Source organism: Rutilus rutilus (genome assembly GCF_951802725.1).
Source record: "Rutilus rutilus genome assembly, chromosome: 4".
Classification (NCBI taxonomy): domain Eukaryota; kingdom Metazoa; phylum Chordata; class Actinopteri; order Cypriniformes; family Leuciscidae; genus Rutilus; species Rutilus rutilus.
Window position 1 is genome coordinate 8,382,701 of NC_140212.1, and position 23,195 is coordinate 8,405,895.

The window sequence follows — 23,195 nt, forward strand, 5'->3', positions numbered from 1 at the left end:
TTTTTAAGCTATATTAAAAAAGGACACTGTAAATTTTAGTTATTTTTAATTGCTTTTACTTTGTACACATTGTAACGTTAGCCTAATCTGATTATGCTGGGATAGCCGATTCCAAGGGTGACGTTTACCTCCTGACATCTGTCCTGTAGTTTTATTCATTTTAGACGTATTGTTTATTATTGTCATGGACGAAGTGATAACTGGAAGCCATGTTAATCTTGGAATAATACGGCCACCGTAGGAGTTAAAACGCCCTCGGAATTGAGAGGAACAGAAACTAATATTCACTGGGTAGTCATATACAATTTCACCGCTAGATGGGGGTAAAAATCACACAGTGTAGCTTTAAATCAAACCTACCAGGAGGCATGATTAACAGACTAATGTTGTGTTTCAAAGAAGACACATGGATTACTTACTGTACGTTCACACCGCCGCCGGCGAGAGCGGCAAAATTCGCTCTCGCCGCCCTGCCACCGACGCCGTAGAAAGATTCGGGGACGCTCTGACGTAGATTAGAACGCGTGATTTTTTTCCTCTCAGGCGGAGGACTTCAGTGTTGCCAGATGTACGATAATTATCGTATTTGTACGATAATTTTGACCTCTGTACGATGTACGATCAATAATGGAAAAAATCCTATAATGTACGATAATTTCAGAACTGTGTGACACTTCAAATGATGGTCGTTGTAATAGGGCTTCTCATTGATCTAGCTGTGGACGTCTACCGGGGGAAGAACGTGTAGAGAGAGGGAGCGAGAGACCTTGCGTGTGTGTGCTAGTGTGCCTCACGAAGCGCATGTAAGGACCCAACCAATCAATTGCAAGTGCGGGCGGGCTTTTATCTATAGCCTACTCCAGAGCCGTTGATATGGGAAGACGAGCATAGGACTGCTGCAGCTTAACTTACTGGATATTTAGCCTATTTATTATTCAGATTGCACAGTTGTAAAGAAAATATATTTATAGGAACATTTCAGCAGGTTCAAGATAATTAATACAATGACCATTATATACTATTATATTATTTTAATCAATTCGCAGCCATAAAACATGTGATAATCCGCATTCTCATGTATGTAGGTCCGCTGAAGTATTCCGTCAAAATGGCTGACACGCGGCTAGGGGTCACGTGACTGGGAGATCCCTATTCTACGGGGCCATAACGTAAGATACAAGGTAATTGAGCCTTTTATACATTTTCGTGTTTCTTTAGAAATAAATAATGGACAAATGGAGTCTTTAAACGCCTCAGATGTAAAGTTATTCGCTGTCAAAGTGACGCCAAAATGAATGGGAGTCAATGGGATGCTAACAGCAGGTGATGGTCTGATAGCCAATGGCGGCGCCCGGGGAACCTTCAATAAAATATGAAACGCTGCCCCCCTGGCGTGCAGTGTGAAAGCTTTACCTGTTAACATGGGTGCGGGAAAAAAATACGCACTTCAAACGCACTGTAAACGGACTACGGAGTATATGTGAAACGGGCGTGACTGACGCTTATATATTATATACGCTGACAAATGTATGCTTATTAATCTTCGAGGCATTTAGCTGTGAGTGAGGTCTCCCACACTGCTTAATCCATTGTCGGCATCTTTCCGCTAGGGTCTTGGGTTTTGGAAAGGCGAAAAAAACGACCCCTCCCTCTAAACTTTTGGGGTACCTAGTGTCAGACTTGCAGGTGCCATAGGCGCTTCGTTTCACCATGTGCTGGATATCGCAATGTTTGACGGAGGTCCTTCTCCTTAGTTACCGTTGCTGAGCTAGGATTGGACGAGGAGCGTTCGAGAGCGGGGTTTTGCGAACGGTCAATGGACTAGTGGTGCGTTCAAGTCATCTCGTATAGATCGTATTTACGAGTTGAACGCACTTGAACGCCACCACAATGTCGTAAATACCAGTGGGGAGCTCGGGATTTTCTCTAAGCTCCGATCTTTACGAGTTGGGGGCGTGTCAGTGATTAACATGGCGGAATACACAATACGTAAAGGTATTTAGCTGTGACATTGTCAGGCTTTTCTATTTACAGCACAGTTAGCTAATCGCCAACACAGAATATGATTGTATTATAATATAACAATGCAACATGTAACGATGAGCTGGCAGTGGCTTCATAAATTAATTAAAAACATAAAAATACAAAGTACACCTGATGCACATTTCTTTGTTCTTCATTTTCTAGAACAAGAGTTTAAAAACCTTACTGTATTTTTGTGTAATTAATTAAGAGAAAGTACTCCGCCATCTTGCTCCGACGAAAGTGACTTGAACGCACATGCCGTTATAAGCACGACTTCCCACCTCGTACGTACGAACTTCCCAGGAGGACTTGAACGCACCATAGGTGCACGTGGCCGCCATTTTGGAATTCGGATCACCGAGTGTACGCGTAGACACTTCCGGTTTCGCATTACGCCCGGTGCGAGGAACCGGAGAAAGACGAAAATGATCTTTTATAGTTGTTTATAGAATCAATTATCATTTAAAATACTACTCAGATCCATATTACTATCACACGAGCCAATGGCAATTAAAAAAGTCAGATTAATGAATGAAATACAACTGTTCACGAACAGAAGATTGTATTTAACTCATATAGGCATACGCAATGACAATTATGCCTTCTGTAAATATAGTTACAACTACGATTAGAGTTGGTTGCATAAAATGCACCGTGAACATTCACACCGTTGCCCTGTGATAGGCTACAATTTATATCCATAATGCATTTTTACTTACATCAATTGCTCGATCAATATTATCATCACATATTTTACATTTACATTTTTTACTGTAAGTACCACAAACAATTTAATATAGGTAAGTTTGTGTATATTTTACTCGTAGTACATGTGTTGATTATAAATACCAGACAGATTATTATTATTATTTATGAAACAGATAAACTTTACTCATATACTCATATAAACAGATAAACTTTACTCATCTCACTTGCACAAAATAAATGCAGTAATAGAAAGCATAGGAACGCACAGGTGATACACTGAAAATTATTTGCATTTAAAAATTTGGTCGGGTTGAAGTCATCCCTCCGGATCTTCTGCATCCACTCAGCCTGTACCGCAGCGTCAACGGGGAATGCATGAACGCTGACTTCTCTGCTGTAACGTGACGAAATGGTACGGCACACAGCGATGAAGTGCTGCTGTCACCGTCTGAAAGGCAAGTCACCTCTCTTCAATACTCATTGTGAAAAAAAAATATCTCTGTGGTAATGGAACTCGGTCGATGTTGTCTCCCGCTCTCGCTGTCAGATCACCGTAAGTTTTTACTGGAAGTACTGGCCCACACACTCAAGTTCGAACAACGGTCGCCGTGCACGGAGCGAATTGTAGCCTATCACAGGGCAAACGTGTGAATGTTCACGGTGCATTTTATGCAAACAACTCTAATCGTAGTTGTAACTCTATATTTACAGTAGGCATAATTGTCATTGCGTATGTGTATGCATCATGAGTCAAATACAGTCTTCTGTTCGTGATCACTTGTATTTCATTCATTAATCTGACTATGCATCCGTGCATTTAATTGCCATTGGCTCCTGTGATAGTAATATGGATCTTAGTAATATTTTAAGTGATAATTGATTCTATAAACAACTATAAAATATAATTTTTGGCTTTCTCCGGCTCCCCGCACCAGGCGTAATGCGAAACCGGAAGTGTCTACGCGTACACTCGGTAATCCGAATTCCAAAATGGCGGCTACGTGCACCTAGTCCATTGCGTGTGTCTCACGGTTAATGCGTGAGAGTTGGCAGCTCTGTAAGTTACGTTGGCGCTAGCTTGGTCAACATCAGCGAATGCTGTCTGTCAAATTAATGTAATTCAAACTAACAATAAAAATGTAATATGAACAAAACGAATATGAACATATTCACTGGTAAAGGTGAAGGGGAGTAGCTTGAAGATGTCATATTCATACTCTAGACTAGAGTAGACCAACTCACTTTCTGGAGGTTTACTGCCCCCATCTGGTATGGAACGTGGAGTATGAATTTATTTTTTTTGACACAAGGCACCTTTAATAGCTTTGTGCATCAATAAAAAATAACGACGTTATTCATTTTAAATAATTTTATAACATTATAATTTGAAGACTGTTTGAAACAGATCATCTAAAACAGTAAAATTTGAAACCCACATATTATTGGAACTCATATTTTGAATGAAGCCTGAGAGGTCTGCCCCTCAATTTTTAAAAGTATAACAGTTACAGGTAAACAAAACAATCAAAAAGGTCATTAACGCAAAATAAAAGGAATCTATAAAATTAATCTAAACTAATCTAATTGAGAGGTTTAATTCAAGTCTTTTGAGAAAAAAAACTCACAACTGCAAATTTATAGGCTGCCTATCTCCAGAGAATGTCTAATAAGGGGAGAACTTCCACTCTCAGTAAAATTTTGAGATTATGCTTTGATTTAGACCGATAAAATGACCTTGGTAGCCCCTGTCCCGTGACCCGTCACTCAACCTGTCACGGCTATACTCGCCTGTCCCACGACCCGTCACGGCTATACTCGCCTGTCCCGCGACCCGTCACGGCTATACTCGCCTGTCCCGCTTTCTGTCACGGCTATATGGGGCTGTCCCGCGACCCGTCACGGCTATATGCGGCTGTCCCCGCGAGCCTCGGAGTCTACAGTCCCGCACCCAGAGTCCCGCATTCTTAGACCCCTCGTTTTTCGAGACTGCGCCTCCTGCTGTCCGAAAGATCGTATAACACCCTTATCCAAATGCCATTGAAAACGTACTCGGTTACTAACGTAACCTCGGTTCTCTCTAGTAGAGGGAACGAGTACTGCGTCTTAGCTAAGACGCTGCGGGAAAAGTCTCTTTTCACGAATATTGAAGCAAAAAATTATCCTTAATTTTATAATATTGTAAAACGCATTTGCAGCAGTATACAGCCACAGGCAAGACGGCTCGCTTGCTCATTGGCTGCTCTACGGCAAATGCATAAGCCTATCGAGCGCAGGCTGATGCAACATCAGACCAATGAGGCCACTTCCCGCCGACACGGGTGTGGCCTAGCCCTATAAAGGTAGCTCGAAAAGGCTGACTCACTTGATTTATTTCATCGAAGAAGCGAACCAGAGTGAATCATACGCACGGCAAGGAACGCAGTACTTGTTCCCTCTACTAGAGAGAACCGAGGTTACGTTAGTAACCGAGTACGTTCTCTTACGAGAGTTCTCTCGTACTGCGTCTTAGCTAAGACGCTGCGGGAACCCAATGTAAGACGCCGTGCGTGCAGGGATTAACAACCATAAACCTGGAGGCGAAGCCCAGGATTTACAGTGCACAATCACCAAAGGGACTCACAGAGAGTCCTAGAACAGGAGGAGGAACTCTCCGTCCCGATATATAGCAGCGTCCGCAGACGCAATATTATGACATCACTTAGACAAGGCAAACCCTGACTAATGTGGGAATATGGGTCTTACGTAATACTGCCCGTAAGATAGTTAGCAACGCACTGCGCTTGCATTCTCAGTGTTCAAGTCAGACTACTGATTCAGTTACACCGACAACAGCTTAGCCTGTAAGGCGGGAACCTCAAGGTTATAAAACCTGATAAATGTAGACGGCGAGGCCCAACCTGCCGCCATACATATATCCTGTAAGGATATCCCACTAGACCAGGCCCACGACGAGGCAATGCCTCTCGTGGAGTGCGCTCTGACTAGGGCTGGGACGGTATGGATTTTTTCTTACCGCGGTTGAAAAGCAAGAAATTCCCGCGGTATTGCGGTAAACCGCTTTAAAACTCAACCCCCCTCCGCACCCTACCCCAGTTTTTTTTTTTCTGCGACGTTGCGGCTGGAACAACAAACAAAGTGTGTCAATGATAATCTCAGGTAGTGTTTATGTGCTTTATTTAATGTTAAAAGCATGCAATGTGACTTTGAATACTGTTTAGTGCTCCAGCTTTGTAGCTGTAAAAGCAATAATGGATAATTCACCTCAGATCTTGAAATTAAACAAATGGAAACAAGAACGTTCAAACTGTGAACATACAAGTGTATTCTTTGACAAATATTGTTTTAGTAACTCAGTAGCCTATGTATTTTTAATAATGTTTAAATGGTGTAATATTTGTGAATTTGATTATGTAGCCTAATATCCATTTTCTTGCAAGTGCCGTCAAGATTACTCTCTGGTGCTGTGAGTGTGCACTTGCCGCGACTCCGCGAGGGTTGACAAATGCGGTCTTCACGTGAGAGAATTCTGTTAAATAAGCACGTGCAATTAAAAGCTGAGGTCCTGCTTTTTTTATTTATTTACGGTGCGGCTTGGACGCGGCGTCCGTCGAAAATAGACTAGGCGCCTATCTTTATCGAAGCGGCGCTGAGGGACGCTTCTGAAACGCGCCGCGTCATGGCTGTTGTAAACACAAGCATTGACTAGAGTGGGCGCGATCAGCTCCGGTAGCCGCGTCGCAGCCGTAACACGCCACAGAGTGTAAATAAGGGATTATAGTCAATAGCCTACGAATGGAATGTTATTATGTGTCATGAAACAACTTGCGAACTTGCGAAAGGTCGGATTTGTTCCATCTTTTGATAAGTTTTGTTTAGAAAACCCTGACACAATGTTATTAGACACAATCCATGTCATTAGAATCAATGAATCCATGTCATTAGACACAACGTGAACACATGTGAAGGCCAGTGTTTAAAAATTTTTTTTTTTTTTTTTTTTTTTTTTTGCGGTGATGACGGTGACGAGCTCAGACCCGCGGTAGGCATCACGTGACCGCGGTATTGCGGTAATGCGGTAACCGTCCCAGCCCTAGCTCTGACACCCAGTGGGCACTGAAGACCCCTGGAAGTGTAAGCTAACGCTATGGCGTCAACTATCCACCTGGATAGGCTTTGTTTCGAAACAGCCATTCCCTTGGAACGTCCACTGAACGAGACAAACAGTTGCTCAGTCTGTCTGAAGACAGCAGAGCGAGACACATAGGCTCTTAAAGCCCTGACAGGGCAAAGAGAGCTCAAGTCTCCTTCCTCTTCTAACTGTAGGGCAGACAGGGAAATAACCTGAGCCCGAAACGGTGTGTTGAGGGATTTTGGCACATAACCGTGCCTAGGTTTGAGTATGACTCTCGAGTCACTAGGCCCAAACTCCAAACACGACGGGCTCACAGAGAGCGCGTGCAGGTCACCAATGCGCTTCACTGAAGCAAGAGCCAGCAAGAACACTGTCTTAAATGACAGATGTCTGAGGCTAATCGTCTGGATGGGCCCGAAAGGGGAACCTTTCATGGCCTCCAGAACCGTAGAGAGGTCCCATACAGGGACCGATGGGGGTCTGGGAGGGTTCAGTCTCCTAGCTCCCCTGAGGAAGCGGATGACCAAATCATTCCTTCCTATCGACTGACCGAGCGTTGTTTCAGCGAACGCTGCGATAGCCGCCACATATACTTTGAGCGTGGAGGGGGCTCTGCCCTTATCCAACAGCTCTTGAAGGAAGGAGAGAACCTCCGTCACCTCACAGTCGAGGGGTGAACATCCCCGAGCTATACACCAGCTGGAGAATACCGACCACTTTGAGGCATAGAGCCGTCGAGTCGACGGTGCTCTAGCCTGAGTGATAGTATTTAGCACTCCTACTGAAAGATCAGCGGGTAACCGTTGAGAGCCCACACGTGGAGGGACCACAACTCCGGTTGAGGGTGCCAAATTCGAGCCCCTGGCCTGCGAGAGGAGGTCCCTCCTCAATGGCACCGGCCATGGGGCAGTGTCTGCTAACTGCATCAGCTCTGGAAGCCAAGGTTGGTTCCTCCAGAGTGGTGCTACAAGCAGCACTGAGCATTTCGTTTCCCTCACCCATTCTATCACCTGTGGAAGGAGGGAGACGGGGGGAAAAGCATAGAGCGGGCAGCGCGGCCACCTCTGGGACAGCGCGCTTTCGTTCTTGGAAAAGAACGCGGGGCAGTGAGCGTTTTCGCTGGACGCGAAGAGGTCCACTTCCGCTCTGCCAAATCTCTCCCACAGCAGCTGGACTGTTTGTGGGTGTAGAGACCATTCGCCCGCGGGAATGTTGTTCCTGGACAGTCTGTCTGGACCCAGATTCTGTAGCCCAGGCACATGAGCTGCTTTCAGCGAGCGCAAGTTGTGCTGAGCCCACACCAGGAGGTGTTCCGCCAACCTGTACAGATCTCGGGATCTGAGACCGCCCTGGCGATTTATGTAGGACACCACAGACATGTTGTCCGAACGGACCAAGACGTGATGGTCCTTGATATGGGGACGAAAACGCATCAGCGCGTTTTCCACTGCCAGCATTTCCAGACAGTTGATATGTCGGAGCTTTTCTCGTTCTGACCACAGGCCACATAGCGGTCTGCCCTCGAGCAGCGCTCCCCATCCCGAGGTGGAGGCATCCGTCGACACCACTCTCACTCTCGAGGAAGTCCCCAGGCTTGCACCTGATTGGTACCAGCCGTTTGCTGTCCAAGGTTCTAGAGCTGTAACACAGCTCTGGTTGACCTTGAGGCGCAGCCGACGGAAGTCCACGCTCTGCGCGGTACCCGCGCTTTCAGCCAGAACTGCAAGGGGCGCATGCGGAGCAGGCCCAGCTGAAGAACTGGTGATGCTGAGGCCATGAGACCTAGCATCTTCTGAAACGCCTTGAGCGGGAAGGACGCGCCGCAGCGGAGAGATCTCGCTGTGCGCTGAATGCCGAGCGCGCGCTGTGACGACAGCCGCGCCGTCATAGACTGTGAGTCCAGAACTATACCCAAAAACGAAATCGTTTGACTGGGGTTCAGTGAACTCTTCGTCCACTTGACTCTGAGACCAAGTTTCTCGAGGTGATCGAGTAACATGGTCCTGTGTTCCACGAGCTCTGATCGTGATTGAGCCAGAATCAGCCAGTCGTCCAAATAGTTCAGCACTCGCATGCCTCTGAGTCTGAGAGGAGCGAGCGCTGCGTCCATGCACTTCGTAAATGTGCGAGGTGCCAGGGACAGGCCGAATGGCAGGACTGTATACTGGTATGTCTGGCCCTCGAAGGCGAATCTCAAGTATTGCCTGTGACGTGACGCTATCTGTATTTGAAAATACGCGTCCTTCAGATCTATTGACATGAACCAGTCTCCTCTGCGAATATGCACAAGGATTTTCCTGGTCGTAAGCATTCTGAAACTGCGTTTCACTAATGCTTTGTTCAGCTGTCTCAGATCCAGTATGGGTCTGAAGCCCCCGTCTTTCTTGGGCACCAGAAAGTATCTGCTGTACAGCCCCCGTTCGCTTTGAGCTTGAGATACAGGCTCTACAGCCCCTTTGCTCATCAGTTTTAAAATTTCGGCTCGAAGTAGGTGTGCTACTTCCGAATTCACCGTAGTTTCGACACGCGCCGTAAAGCGTGGAGGGCGTCGATAAAACTGTAGCGAGTAGCCTCTCTTTATAATGCCTAGCACCCATCCCGAAACCCCTGGAAGCGCTGCCCATGCATCTGCATGAATGGCTAAGGGTTGGATGCGAAGCACACTCTGTTGACTGGGCAACGAGAGCGCTTCGGTGTGCTGTAACATAGGCGTTATGTCTGTGACATTCGAGGCGGGGGGCGCGCTGATCACAGCGGGCAGAACGCTCGTCCTCGACCCCGCTACGGCGCTTAGCCGAGTGAGGGAGGGCTGAGCGAATCCCGTGGGACTCGTACCGTCTGTGAATAAGTGTGGGCTGGAAGCGTGCACATTTACTGCTTTTGGCGCGTTGTCTGTCTGAGCAGAACGAACGTGCACGGGTTTCGTTTTTACAGAAACCGCATGACGTGTGTGACATAGTGTTTGTGGGCACTGAGGAGTGGGCACGTTTACTATGTAGTTGCATAGGACGCTGAGACAGTCGCAATTCCTGGGACTGAAACAGCGGCGCGCTTGGGTGGGAGCCCGGCCGCAGCGGGACTCGTACACCGGCGCTTTCCTAGGCGTGCTAGGATGTCTTCGGAGCTTCCGGTTTCACCACAATCCTCTGCCGTGGTCCACGCGGCGCGGGGCGACGGCTGGTAGAGCGAGAGCGGGGTCTCGAGCTGCGTTGCTGTCGTGATGACGCAGCGGGAGGAGGGGGCTGTGGCTGAGAGCTCCGCTGGGTCGGTTTAGCACGACTCGCTGCAGAACTGGAGCGCTTCGGCAGGAAGTGCTTAAAGGCTTGCGACGCTTTCTGGTCCTCGGCGAATCTCTCTATAAACTCGTTGACAGAGGATCCAAAGAGGCCAGCGGGATTCAGCGGGGCGTCGAGGAACGCGGTGCGTTCAGACTCGGCCATGTCTGAAAACGTCAGCCAGAGATGTCTCTCAGCCACAGTGGCGGAAGCCATAACTCGCCCCATAGCCTGAGCGGCAGACTTAGTAGCGCGAAGGGTGAGATCCGAAGCGCTCCTTAAATCCGCGAGGCAGATTGCATCAGGTCCCATCTCGTCCAGTTTACGGAGGAGATCATCCTGGAAAATCTGCAGCGTGGCCATGGTGTGTAATGCAGACGCAGCCTGCCCAGCAGCGGAGAAGATTCGCGCGAGCAGCGATGACGTCATGCGGCAGGCTTTGGATGGCAACACTGGTTTCGTCCGCCGTCCAGCAGAGGGCGGGCAAAGGTGCGTCGCTATCGCCTGTTCCACCGGCGGAAGTGACTGGTAGCCTCTGTTTTTAGCATCATCCAGAGCGGAGAATGCTGGTGAAACAGACGAACGTGTTCGTGCTGAGAAGGGAGCGTTCCAAGCCTTTGCCACCTCTTCATGAAGCTCAGGAAGAAAGGGGGCGGGCTTAGACTCAGGAGAAGTACGCTCACCCGGAAGAAAGCTACCATCCAGCCGGGTCCGAGAGGGAGGTACTGGTGCAGACCACTCGAGGCCGAGACTCGTCGCGGCCAGCGTGAGCACTCGCATCAGCTCCTTCTCGATGCTAGCTCGTCTGTTAGGCTTACGGGCAGGAAGTGCGAGATCCTCGGAGCTCGTCCAATCACCGCTGCCCGAAGCTAACAGAGAGCACGTGTCCTCGTCCCCCGACGCGGCTCTGAAATCGACTTCCTCTGATGAAGCGGCGGCAGACAGCGGGCGCTGAGCATCAGGAAGTGATTCAGGCGAGGCCGGTGAAGCAGGCGGGCGCACCGGCGAGCTCGGTCGGGTTGTAGAGGGTTCCGGGATCCGCTGAGAGCGGCGCTTTTTACGGCGCGGCAACGCGGCGGGGAGTGCAGGCTCGGAGAATACCGCCAGGCGAGTCCTCAGAGTCACCATAGGCATCAGCTCGCAGTGAGGGCAGCCGCCGTCAGCGAGCGCGAGCGCGAGCGCTGCATGGTCTTCACCCAGACAGGAGACACAGATCACATGACGGTCTCCCTCGCTGAGTGGGGCTCGGCACGAGCCGCAGGAGGGCATCTTTAAAAAGACGCAAGCTCTTTTATGAGTGTGTGTCGCGGGGCAAACACACACACACACACACACACACACACACACACACAAAGAACAGTTGGAAAGGATATGAGCGCCGGAAAGCGCAGCAGGTACGGCAGTGGAAGGCGGCGAAGGCCAGCAGCTTCAGGATGGCTCGTCCCGCTGAGGTGCTTACACTCAAACGATGCTTGCTTCTTATCGAGATCCAACGATGCGTGAGCTTCGCTGAAGAGATGAAAAATGAGTCAGCCTTTTCGAGCTACCTTTATAGGGCTAGGCCACGCCCGTGTCGGCGGGAAGTGGCCTCATTGGTCTGATGTTGCATCAGCCTGCGCTCGATAGGCTTATGCATTTGCCGTAGAGCAGCCAATGAGCAAGCGAGCCGTCTTGCCTGTGGCTGTATACTGCTGCAAATGCGTTTTACAATATTATAAAATTAAGGATAATTTTTTGCTTCAATATTCGTGAAAAGAGACTTTTCCCGCAGCGTCTTAGCTAAGACGCAGTACGAGAGAACTCTCGTAAGAGAAGAATAGGATGCAATATTACGGTCTCGTTTTATTTAAAGTTATCCAAATAAATATTTGCGTTCCCTATTTTTTGAGCATGGGTGTAATTGAAAGAAAATTACAATTTTGAAAGCGTCTGCTAATGAATAAATGTAAAATGTAATTTAAATGCATAGCCTAAGGTAAAATAATTATTTTCTGGTAGGCGAATGTTCCTTCTTTTTTCATTATTTTTGCAATCGCTCTGTCAAATTCCTCAACGTCACTAAAATAAAAGATGAATGCAGATGATTGAAAGTAATTTTAATACTGACGTTTTATAAGAACTAATTTAAATAGTCTACATAAATTAGCCTATATAAAGTAAAATAATTACTCCGGCATTAATTAATTCCATTTATAGTTAAAAAAAAAAGGTCAAAAGGTAAATCTGATTAAATAATTAATGATGACATTCTTTGATATTAACACAATGTATTTAATTGGTCTACTTTAATGTCAACTAATTTTAATCAAATTTTTACAACATGCTTGTCTACAAAAAGTCCAAGGTTAAAGGGTAACGTTAGCTATCAAAATATTTTCGGGGGAAAAAAGCGAAAAAAACGAAAAAAACATACATTAACGGCTCAAATTTTGTTACAAACTATCTTTACAAATATTAAATGGACTATTCATATGTTGGTGTATTGATGAGCTATAAAGTAGTTTGATTAAAAAAGAAATCGAATGAGTATGATTCGCTAAATAAAATTGAATTTGATAGGAGGCGCTGTCTCGAAAATCGAGGGGTCTGAGAATGCGGGACTCTGGGTGCGGGACTGTAGCTGCAGCAGGCTCTGAGTCTGCAGCTTCATACTACTTAACTTACATGTTTAAATACAAACCAGCATGAATTGTTTCAAGTTATATTTTATCAGTGTAATACTTTAGACTGCATACGTTTTGATTTGATTTTTTATTTTTTTGAGTTAAGAGGAAACAGTTTTGATAACAAGAAAATCACAATAGAGATTAAATTAAGTCAACCATATTTAAAAGAATCACAACAAAGACAAACAACAGAATAATCAAGATAATGAATCAGATATTCTTAAAAGAGTCTGTTTATTCTTGGCTTTAATTAACATTCTTTATATATTCAGAACAACTCAGGAATCAGGAGTAGAAGAGCATATGATCTCTCAAATAATGAGAGATTTTTTTCTCTTCAAAAATGCTGTTAGCTTAAATATTCAATACACACAATTTGTAATATTTTGTCATCTTTTCTGGGGGAGATATGTACTTATTTCATCCTACAATGTAATGCAATTAAGTTCTTATTAGGACAGTTGTTTTCTATTGGAGTTAATGTACAACTTCACAACCACAGCTCTAAAAGTACTGTTTCAAAAAGTTGCCAAATATTTTAGGTATTTTATAATAAAAACTTTTTTTATTTTTTATTCCAGAAGCTGTAATGAACATTGGCAGTGGGTGTGGCCATCGAGTCAAACAGCTTCTCTGTCATCGTTTGACTCCTCCCCCACATCATCATAGTCTGCATTAAAGAAAGAGCAACAGTTCATTTTTAAAGAGTTTATTTTTAAAATCATTACTATTCAAATTATTTTATAATTGTGTCTTTAATTTATTCAAAAATATGTATTAAATAATGAGGTGTGTTCAAACTTTTGACAGAATATTGTTGTATTACAAATTTATTAAATGTTTAATTTAGGTTTCCACTACAATAGTATATAAACTGAGAAAGTGATTATTGAGTTTACAGCAAGATATTCCTGCCAGACCTGTTTTTCCTTTTTTAAGTTAAATGAGTCAGATCACGGAGACGCTAACCTATTGTCTTTAATGGCTCTTGGAGCCAGAGCCACAGTCCAGACGTTGAATCGTTAGGCTGATTGGATTAGCACATATGCGTTTGAATGGTTATGTTGATTGGATTGAGACTGGTAACACGCTGGAGTCTGGGGCTGTATCTCTCATTTACTTTATTCAGAGTCTCCACCTCTATGTAATCCCTCCCCTCTTTGAAAAGTATAATTACAATTAATATTGTATTATGAGTTAGACTTGATGATGATGAATTACAGACTTGAACTACAGACTCTGCAGAATAAATCTCTTCTGCTTATAAGATCCATCTCAAGTCTCCTGGTTTTTGCTTCGATGAAGGAATAAAAGTTCCCAACAATATATATACAGTATATAGTGTGTGTGTGTGTGTGTGATAAGATGTAAAATTCAGTTTCAATTCAGTTTTAAACTGATGAAGTGGTCAATTGGTAAACTGTGAATCTTGTGAAAAGTGTAGGAATCATAAGACATAAAGCTTACCTAACAAGTTTCTCAAATCTTCAGTGATACTCCACACATCATCATACTCACCCTGATCTCCCTCTATACACACACACACACACACACACACACACACAAAACGCATGTTCACTATATCTTGTAGATTAATGTAGATCAAAAATTAAGTTGTGTGACTCACCTATTACACATTGAGAGCACTGTCCATTAATGATGACATCATCATAATCCTCTGGTGTGTCCACTAAACACACACACACACACACAAGCTCTTAAATATAACATAATATGGTTGGAAATTTTTTTAAAATTATATATATACTGCTTTATATATTTATATACTCCTTATTTAATAGTTAGTAAGGTAGTTGTTAAGTTTAGGTGTTAGGGAAAAAACACCTTTTCCAGTGCTGCGTTCCAGTCCACTTTTAGACACGCACTTGCAAACTTCCCTAAGCACTTCCCCTTGGGGGAATCCCTGCCGCCATTTTGAAGTGCGTTCCACTTCGTGAAGTGGACGAGGGAAGTTTATATGGACAGACCCTCGTTCCCTCGATTTTGACCGAGGGAGCGAGTCTGCTTCAAATGTACACTTCAGGCACCTATATGTCCCACAATGCAGTACGATTGTGACGTCACCACATATCTCATCTAATCACCACCACAACAGACAACTCTATGATATATTAATTATATATATTTTTTGTTTAAAACAACCCAAACACACATAAACATTTGGATGCTGCATTAAACAAATTCTTAAAGGAAAATTTTTTTTAAATAATAAATCAACTCCACAGCTGATTCCAAGTGATCAAGGGCTTAGGACGTTCCAGTTCAGCCCATTGCAGTTTCCGCCAGTAGTGGGCACTCGCAATGACGTACATCCGAGTGAACGAGACGGAGGGAAGTTTGCGAGTGAAGGGCATGACAGTTTTGGACTGGAACGCAGCACAGGACCATTATGTCTGTCCACTGGTGATGACATCATCATAGCCCTCTGGTGTGTCATCTACAAATTTAATATGAAATCAATGCCATCAAGCTCAAAACAAACTTGAATGTATATATTAATATTATGTAGACTGTAGAATAACAGAGAACTACAACTACAGTACAGAAGTGAACCAGCACCTGTCTCACAAACTGGTTTTGGTACATGAACGATGATTTCCTCATAGTATCCGGATGTGTTTGCATTCCCTCTCTCTTCAACATCAGAACAAAATATTAATATAGAAAAATAAGGATATTAGCAGAAATAAAATGCAGGCAGAGAGGTCGTCTTTATTATTTTAATCATCTGGTAATGAAATTTGTGAATTTCACTATACATTTCAGAATTCAGTTCTTCAGAGATGAGACTCCCTCCTGTTAAAGGAGAGCAGAGCAGAACAGAAACAGACTGAATCCTCAAATCCTTTGGGTCATAAAGCTCTGTGTTAGTGAGAGCAATAAAATACTATAAATGCTTTTATTTATTTATTTATTTCATTTTGGGGGGGGGGGTGTCATCTTTTTTATCATCGAAGAACCACCCGACGCGAAGCGGCGTGACGTGACGCACACCTGGGTCTTACTTATTAGACCCAGGTGTGGTTTATACGTGACTGCTCATGGGTACAATGTGCACAAGGGGCAACAGTTACAATGCAAGAGGAGAAGTGAACACTTTGGGACCCTTTTATCAGAATGCAGCAGTTAAAGTTTTGAACAATCTCTGATGATGCCTCACCTGTATGAGTGAATTGATTGTGTCTGTGATAAATTTCCTCATAAACTACCTCACTTGGAGCCCTGTGTAGTCCTGTGTACCAGTCAGAGAGAGCTGAGAGTGTAGACAGACAAACCTGCTGTCAGTTCACAACACATGACTGATCACACAATGAATAACACACAATATGACAGTCTCTGGATCTCTCCTACCTCTCCTCATCACTCTGTTCTGCTGAATCAGTATAAGCAGTGGCACTAAGAGCAGTAAGAGCAAAACTCCCAGTACAACCACAAGCACAGAGAGAGACACTGGAGGAGTTTGTGGAGGAGTGACTGATGTTGAGCGCACTGTCTGAGAAACTGGAGGAGAAGCTGATGTTGTTGTGGCAGGAGTAGTGGACACTGACAAATCTGGCAAAACAGACACAAACACATTCAAATTCATGCAAATTATTAGCACTAAAATGACGTGAAAATGACTACTACTGTTCAGTGTTTTGCTCTGACTTGCACAGGTGAGTCCAGCGTGCTCTTTGTGGGAGCAGTCAGTGTGGTTCTTCAGGGAGAGAGGACAGTCCCACAGGTGAATCTCATTCCCTCTGCACTCGACTCTGTTCAGCCACACAACACCTTCACCAGCACCAAAGACTGAATTCCCATCAGCCCTCAGTGCTGCTCCACAACCCAGCTGCCTGCAGACCACCTGAGCATCGCTGATGTCCCACAGATCAGCACAGACTGAACCCCACACAGCGTTATGATACACCTCCAGCCTCCCAGAGCACACGGCCCAAACCTCCACTCAGTCTGAGAGGAACACGATCTAAATCACACACAGCAACATTACTGACCAGCTTCAGGACACCATTCACAACAAAACACACTGAAACTGATTGTTAGAGACCTTTAAATGTGTCATTTTTAATGTGGAATAAAAATTATTTAGTGTTGAAAAAATTTAAGATGAACAAGTCAGACGACTCTGAGGAGATTGATTCTCCTCCTCTGAGATAAAAACATTAAATTATGATAATAATATAAAATGAAAACATTAAAGGGGTCATATAATGGTACATGCACTTTTACAAGTTGATTGTACTGAAATGTGTGTTGGCAGTGCCTGTACACAACCATCATGTAATGATAAAAATCCATCCAGTGTTTTTTTGTAATCTTCTTATATGTTTTCCCTTCTCTCAAATCAAGCCGTTCGATTTTGTGACATCACAAAATCGACGCCCCTCCCACGATTGTTGATTGATAGCAGCGTTTCAACACAGACCCGCCCTCGCTCGTGAGCGAGCTGTCAATCATAGTCTGCGCGGTCGTTGTTGATACGCTGCTGGAGCACTGTCTATGAGCAGAATGGCGTCTAAGCGATTGTGGTGTTCTGTTCTTGGGTGCAATAAGGAACACAGCAGTCATTTTGATATTCCTAAATCCGAACCGCTGAAGACGCAGTGGCGGAGTTTGTTTTCGAAGGGAATATTCACCACGATCAATGTCAATGCTTTCATGTTTGCGCGAATCATTGCACACACCAGACTGCTTTTCAAGCGAGGGTCAGTATAAAGCTGGTTTTGCTAAGAAGCTGCTCCTGAAAAAAGGATTGGTACCAACTATTCGTGTTCCTGCTGCACCTCCAGAAGAAGAAGTGAGTGTAACGTTTTATTAACCTTTATATTAATCTTTATATTAATCTTTGCAAATCGCTTGCTGCACGCTTCACGATGAATGCGGCCGTTTACACTCAGGGTACATTACGGCATGTTTTCTATGTACGACGTTCTCAATATAATTCATAATCCCACGTTTATAATGAACAACGCATTATGGTTATTGTTGTGTTACAAATGGTGTACGCACAAAACAGAGGGGCGGGGTGAGCAAAGCTCATTATCTCAGTTAAAGACACATGCACTTAAACGGCGTGCGGAAAACAGAGCTGTTTTTGACCAGGTAAAATGAGTGTTTTCTTACAATACTAATGAGAATTTTTAATTAAAGTATATTACAAACTTCTAATTTAGACCCTAAAGAATCATATTAGCTTGTACAAAAATGGCATTATATGACCCCTTTAAAAGATTTTATACTATATTAAATTTAGGGTATTTAAGAATATTTTGGAGAAAAATTGTTTATCTCTGAGACATAAAATAATCATACTGTATTTAAATAAACATGACCACTTCAGACCATATTAAATCAGTTAAATATCATCTTACCTGAGCAGGTGATCTTGACCACTTCATTATCACAGTCATTCTGTCCCCAGGGTGAAGATGGACACTGCCATAGAGTGGAATCATGACGTCGACATTTTAAATAATCCAGCCAATTATGAGACTTCAGTCCCTCTGAATAACTGGGTTCACTGCCAGATCTTCCACAGTTCAGCTCTTGACAGATCAGACTCGCTGTGTCTCTGTCCATCTTGTTGTAACACACATTACCCCAGGATCCATTGTAGAAAACCTCCACATTCCCTTCACAGCCCTCAGTTAACCTGATCTCTTTAAACTCTATACATGCAAAAGGATGAGAATCAACTTTAACTTTCATCCAACCCCAATACATTTCTACCACTGAATGGTACATATATATGAGTGATTGAAATATATGGAAAAAACATTTTTGATTTTAAATGTTACTGAATAACACATTTTCACACAAGTGTACCGTTTACCTGAGCACACGACTCCTACATCCTCCTTGTGTTGATAGTCATGTTTCCCCCAGCCTGGAGAAGAGCAGTTCCACAGGGACGTCTCATTCCCCTCACACTCCACCTCATCCAGCCATATGGGTCCAGAACCAGGACCAAACCAGGCTGGTACCTGCTGGTTACGGAGGGCCACTCCACACTGCAGCTGTCTGCACACCACATGGGCATCTTTAATATCCCAGGAGTCATCACACACTGTCCCCCATGAGCCGCTGTGAAAAACCTCCAGCCTCCCTGCACAGTCTCCCCCAGAACCCACCAGCCTGATGGACCCGCGACCTGATATTCAGAGAGAGAAAAACACATTATTGATCACGAACAACTGAAGAATCTGCCCAGATGTTGTTGTTCTCACCAAGGCAGGTGATTGACAGCTGTTGTGTGGAGCTGCAGTTGAGAGTTTGTGGAGAGCTGCAGTTCCCCAGATGAGATTCACTCCCAGAACACTGGAAGCCCGTCACACACTCATGACTGTGTTCAGGACTGGATGAAGAGGAGCCGGAGAAGTTCAGCACAGAGCCACAGCCCAGCTGTCTGCAGACCACAGAGGATTCAGTGAGACTCCAGGAGTCCAGCAGAACTCTCCTCCAGACCTGATGGATGGAAACTTCCAGCTCCTCCTCACACTGTCTCTCTCCAAGATTTATATACAGTTGCAATCAAAATTATTTAAAATTAAATTAAAATTATTATCCAATAAACAAATTAATGAAAAGTTGCATTTTCAGTTAAATTTGGGAAACCACTTGAAACATTTGTTCTGTTGAGCTATTTCAATTACTTTTGGTCAATTTAAAAATATTTTTTTCCAATAAAACCCCCTCACCAGAGCAAATGACTCCAACATCTCGTCCATGAGAACATTCAGCTCGACTCCATGAAGAGACGGAACATTCTGAGAGTTTTGTTTCATTCCCGTCACAATCAAACACATCAGCCCAGATTTCAGCACTTCCCTCTCCAAACCAGTCTGATCCCACAACAGACACAGCAATCCCACAATTCAGCTGTCTACAGAGGACACTGGCAGCTCTCATATCCCAGCATGCATCACACACTGAGCCCCATTTATTGAGATATTGATGTTCAACTCGACCAGAACAGACGTCAGGACCATTGACCAGTCTGAGGTCAGTGTAACCTGGACAAAGAACAGAGATCTTATACTGAAATTGATCAAACCAAGAAGAAACTGATCAAATAATTAGATTTAGTATTTAATAATTAGATATAATAATCTACTACAGTAGAGAGGCTGAACATTGATATTTTACCAGAACATATCAATCCCACGTTGTGTTTATGGGTGCAGTTTATATTATGTGAGGTTGATGATTGACAGCGTCGAATGTGTGATTCATTTCCTCTGCACTGAATCTCTTGTGTCCACATCTGAGCGTCTCCTTTGCCAAAAGCATCTTCTCCCAGCACCTGTACAGGAGCCCCACAGTCCAGCTCTCTACACACAACCTCTGCATCCTGCTGGTCAAAGGCAGCGTCACACACTGTGTGCCAGGTGTTCCCATGAAGGACCTCTAGTCTCCCAGAGCACAGGTGAGGTCCATCAACAAGTCTTGTAAACCGTCCATAGTTTACGGTTTCTGATTATATTTAGAGAGTGCACAGCACAGAAGAACACTTTAATTGGATGTGTTATGTCCTGAAGAGACATCTGGCACTGTCATTTTTATACAGACATAAAGCAACTGCAAGTCACTGTCCTTTACTTAATTAAATATTTTTAGAATGGATGAAAATTAATTAATTGTTTAGACAATAACACATGTTAATTATTCAACAAATTGCTTATGAAAACCTCTGAATACAAATTACACCAAGTTGTTTTAATATTTGTGGATGAACATTCAACATTTTTTGTATAACGCTTTTCACAACATTTCGTTTCAGAGCAGCTTTACAGAAAATGCATGAGTTCACATTACAATGTAGAGTGATCTGTTATCAGAGATGAGTGACTGTGTCCAAGTTATGTATTTCAGAAATACAAATCACAGAGTCAGCTAATAATGTATTCATTTAAACAATGTATTAATTTAAGGCAGAAACAGTGAGCTCAATGAAGTAATGAATACATGTTGTTAACAAATACTTAGGATAAAAGTATTGGTGCATGTTGAACCATGATCAGTGATGTATTAACAGTGATGTATGGAGCCGCTCACCTGAGCAAATGACTCCAGCATCTTCATCATGACCACAGTAATCAGCAACACCCCATCCGTCTGATCTACAGTTCTTCAGTGTTGACTCTGATCCACTACAGCCCACATTATCCATCCAGATTTGACCTGATCCTTGTCCAAAGTAAGCATTATACACAGCCTCTAGAGCCTCTCCACATCCTATCTCTCTACACACCACTGCAGCATCAGTCATATCCCAGCTGTAATGACACACTGTTCCCCACTGACCTCCATGATGAACCTCCACTCTTCCAGCACAGCGACTGTTACCACCAACTAACCTCACAGTCTCAAAATCTGTACATGAAAGAGAGATTTAGCTAGTAGCAGTAGAACATTGCAAAGTTGAGGATATATTCAAAATATGAGAAAATTGTTATGGCAAATTAAATTGGTTGCCTGTAAAAATTAATTATTAAAATGTATTAGTATTAGATAAATAATAGTGTCATAAGATCTATTTCTAGATATTACACAGGCCTCTATTCAGTTTCTATTGGTATATATATCAACTGCTCATTTAAACATAATTTCACTTCATTACTCTCAATTTTGTACTTACCAGATGTGGTTATAGTGACTATAGAGGAGAGTAAAACGAGTGTCAGAAATCCCTCCATCTTCTTCTGCTCGTCACACTGTTTGTTTGACTCTGTTTCTCCTCTGCTCCCTCAAACACACTGAAGAAACTGGCTCCTGTCAGTCCCCTAAAGAGAGAGAGACTCTCACAGCTGCCAATGACACTCACTGTTACCTTATTAGACACAACAGAGGAAATCATCAAACACAATCACTGACAAATCAGAGGAGGCTTTTCTGATTTACACCATATATATCAAGAGAACATCTGCGCTGATGAACGGGACTCCTCCTCCACCATAAAAAACACACTTCACTGAAGATAGAATCATATCTTTCATAAGTCAGGATGGTGATAAAGTCTCACTAGAGATTGATAGAGAATCACTGCAGGTTATATTCAGCATTAAAGCCTGTATCCACACACACAACATACAAGACTGATGACTGACTGCTCACTTACTGACACTTTATTTCACACACAAAAATACTTGATCTTTGCTTTAAATATAAAAAATTATAAGAAGTTCTTTTTTGGGAGTGACAAATGTGCATAATATTAAGTTTAATACACTGGTATCAAGTTCTAACAAAGAGCACAATAAACAGCAAGTTAAAAAATATATAAAATGAATTGGGCTGTTCTGTGTACAACAAACACAGGCTTATTCAGTCAATATTTGTAAATAAACATTGGTTTCTGATCCAAAGGTTCAAAGGTTCATATCAAGCATTTGAGGATGTAGATGTGTTTAATACTGCAATGAGTAATACATCCAGCAGATGGCAGCAACACACTTATTGTAAAGAGAAGCGACAAGAGTCTTGACCTTGTGGAAATAATTTGTTCAGAAATTGATAATTGCTCTTTTTACAGCTACAAATCTTTATATCTTTATATATATATATATATAGCTAATTTCATGTAAGCTTTATTTTACTCCTTGTCTGTACTCTGCAGTGAGTGATATTTCTTTATTATTATTATTGCATAGTCATATTGAATGAGGAAAAATAGGGGTTTCCTTCTTTTCTTTTCTTTTCTTTTCTTTTCTTTTTGTCCTTAGCTGATCAAATGTCTTTAAAAAAATAGAAGATAAAACAAAAATGTGTTACAACACTCCCTGGCCTTCAACATTTTTATCAATTTTCCACATGACATATTCATCTACATATTAGTTTAATTTAAGTTGAAGCTGCAGTGAATTGTTAAATACTGGGTTGTTCTGTTTAATAGTGATGTTCTGAACTGGTAAGAGGTTCAGTCACAGTCCTGTTGCAGCATCATTTTTTTGCCAATGAGCAGAATGATCATTTCTCACAAGCCTCTGAAAAACAGTCCCATAATATCACTTTGAATTACAAATAATATAGCAAATGAATTACAACGAATATGGCAAATTGAAAGAAAAAGCACACAGATGAAGTTAATAAGCAACAACATGAAAGCAAAGCTATATATAATATATCAATTATAATGTAATAATGATTGAGTTATTTTATAACACTAACTTGAAAAGAAAAGAAAAATATTTTACCAGGGTATATCCAAAACATTTAAAAATGTAATGTAACAAGTTTTAAGTTCTCTTTATTATTGGAGAACTGTTGTATGACAATAAAATAATCATAGGTTACTGATATTGTAACAGTGGGGTGGTAGTTGAAGGCACAAGATGAAGATGAGGGTATACACAATGTTTACTGATCAAGCTC

At 43.1% G+C, this 23,195-nt stretch overlaps 1 pseudogene across 1 annotated transcript in view; it reads right to left on the reverse strand.

Annotated features, from left to right (window-relative positions):
- Nucleotides 1–23,195, reverse strand: part of LOC311289119 (scavenger receptor cysteine-rich type 1 protein M130-like) — a 50,429-nt pseudogene that overhangs the window by 24,074 nt on the left and 3,160 nt on the right. The window contains exons 3-12 of the transcript in view: nt 21,540–21,607; nt 20,880–21,197; nt 19,971–20,297; nt 19,478–19,837; nt 19,052–19,330; nt 18,658–18,975; nt 18,197–18,493; nt 16,931–16,973; nt 16,476–16,814; nt 16,179–16,379 (exon numbers count right to left, since the gene is read on the reverse strand). The product of the transcript in view is annotated as a scavenger receptor cysteine-rich type 1 protein M130-like (transcript). The remainder of the gene's footprint in view (nt 1–16,178; nt 16,380–16,475; nt 16,815–16,930; nt 16,974–18,196; nt 18,494–18,657; nt 18,976–19,051; nt 19,331–19,477; nt 19,838–19,970; nt 20,298–20,879; nt 21,198–21,539; nt 21,608–23,195) is intronic.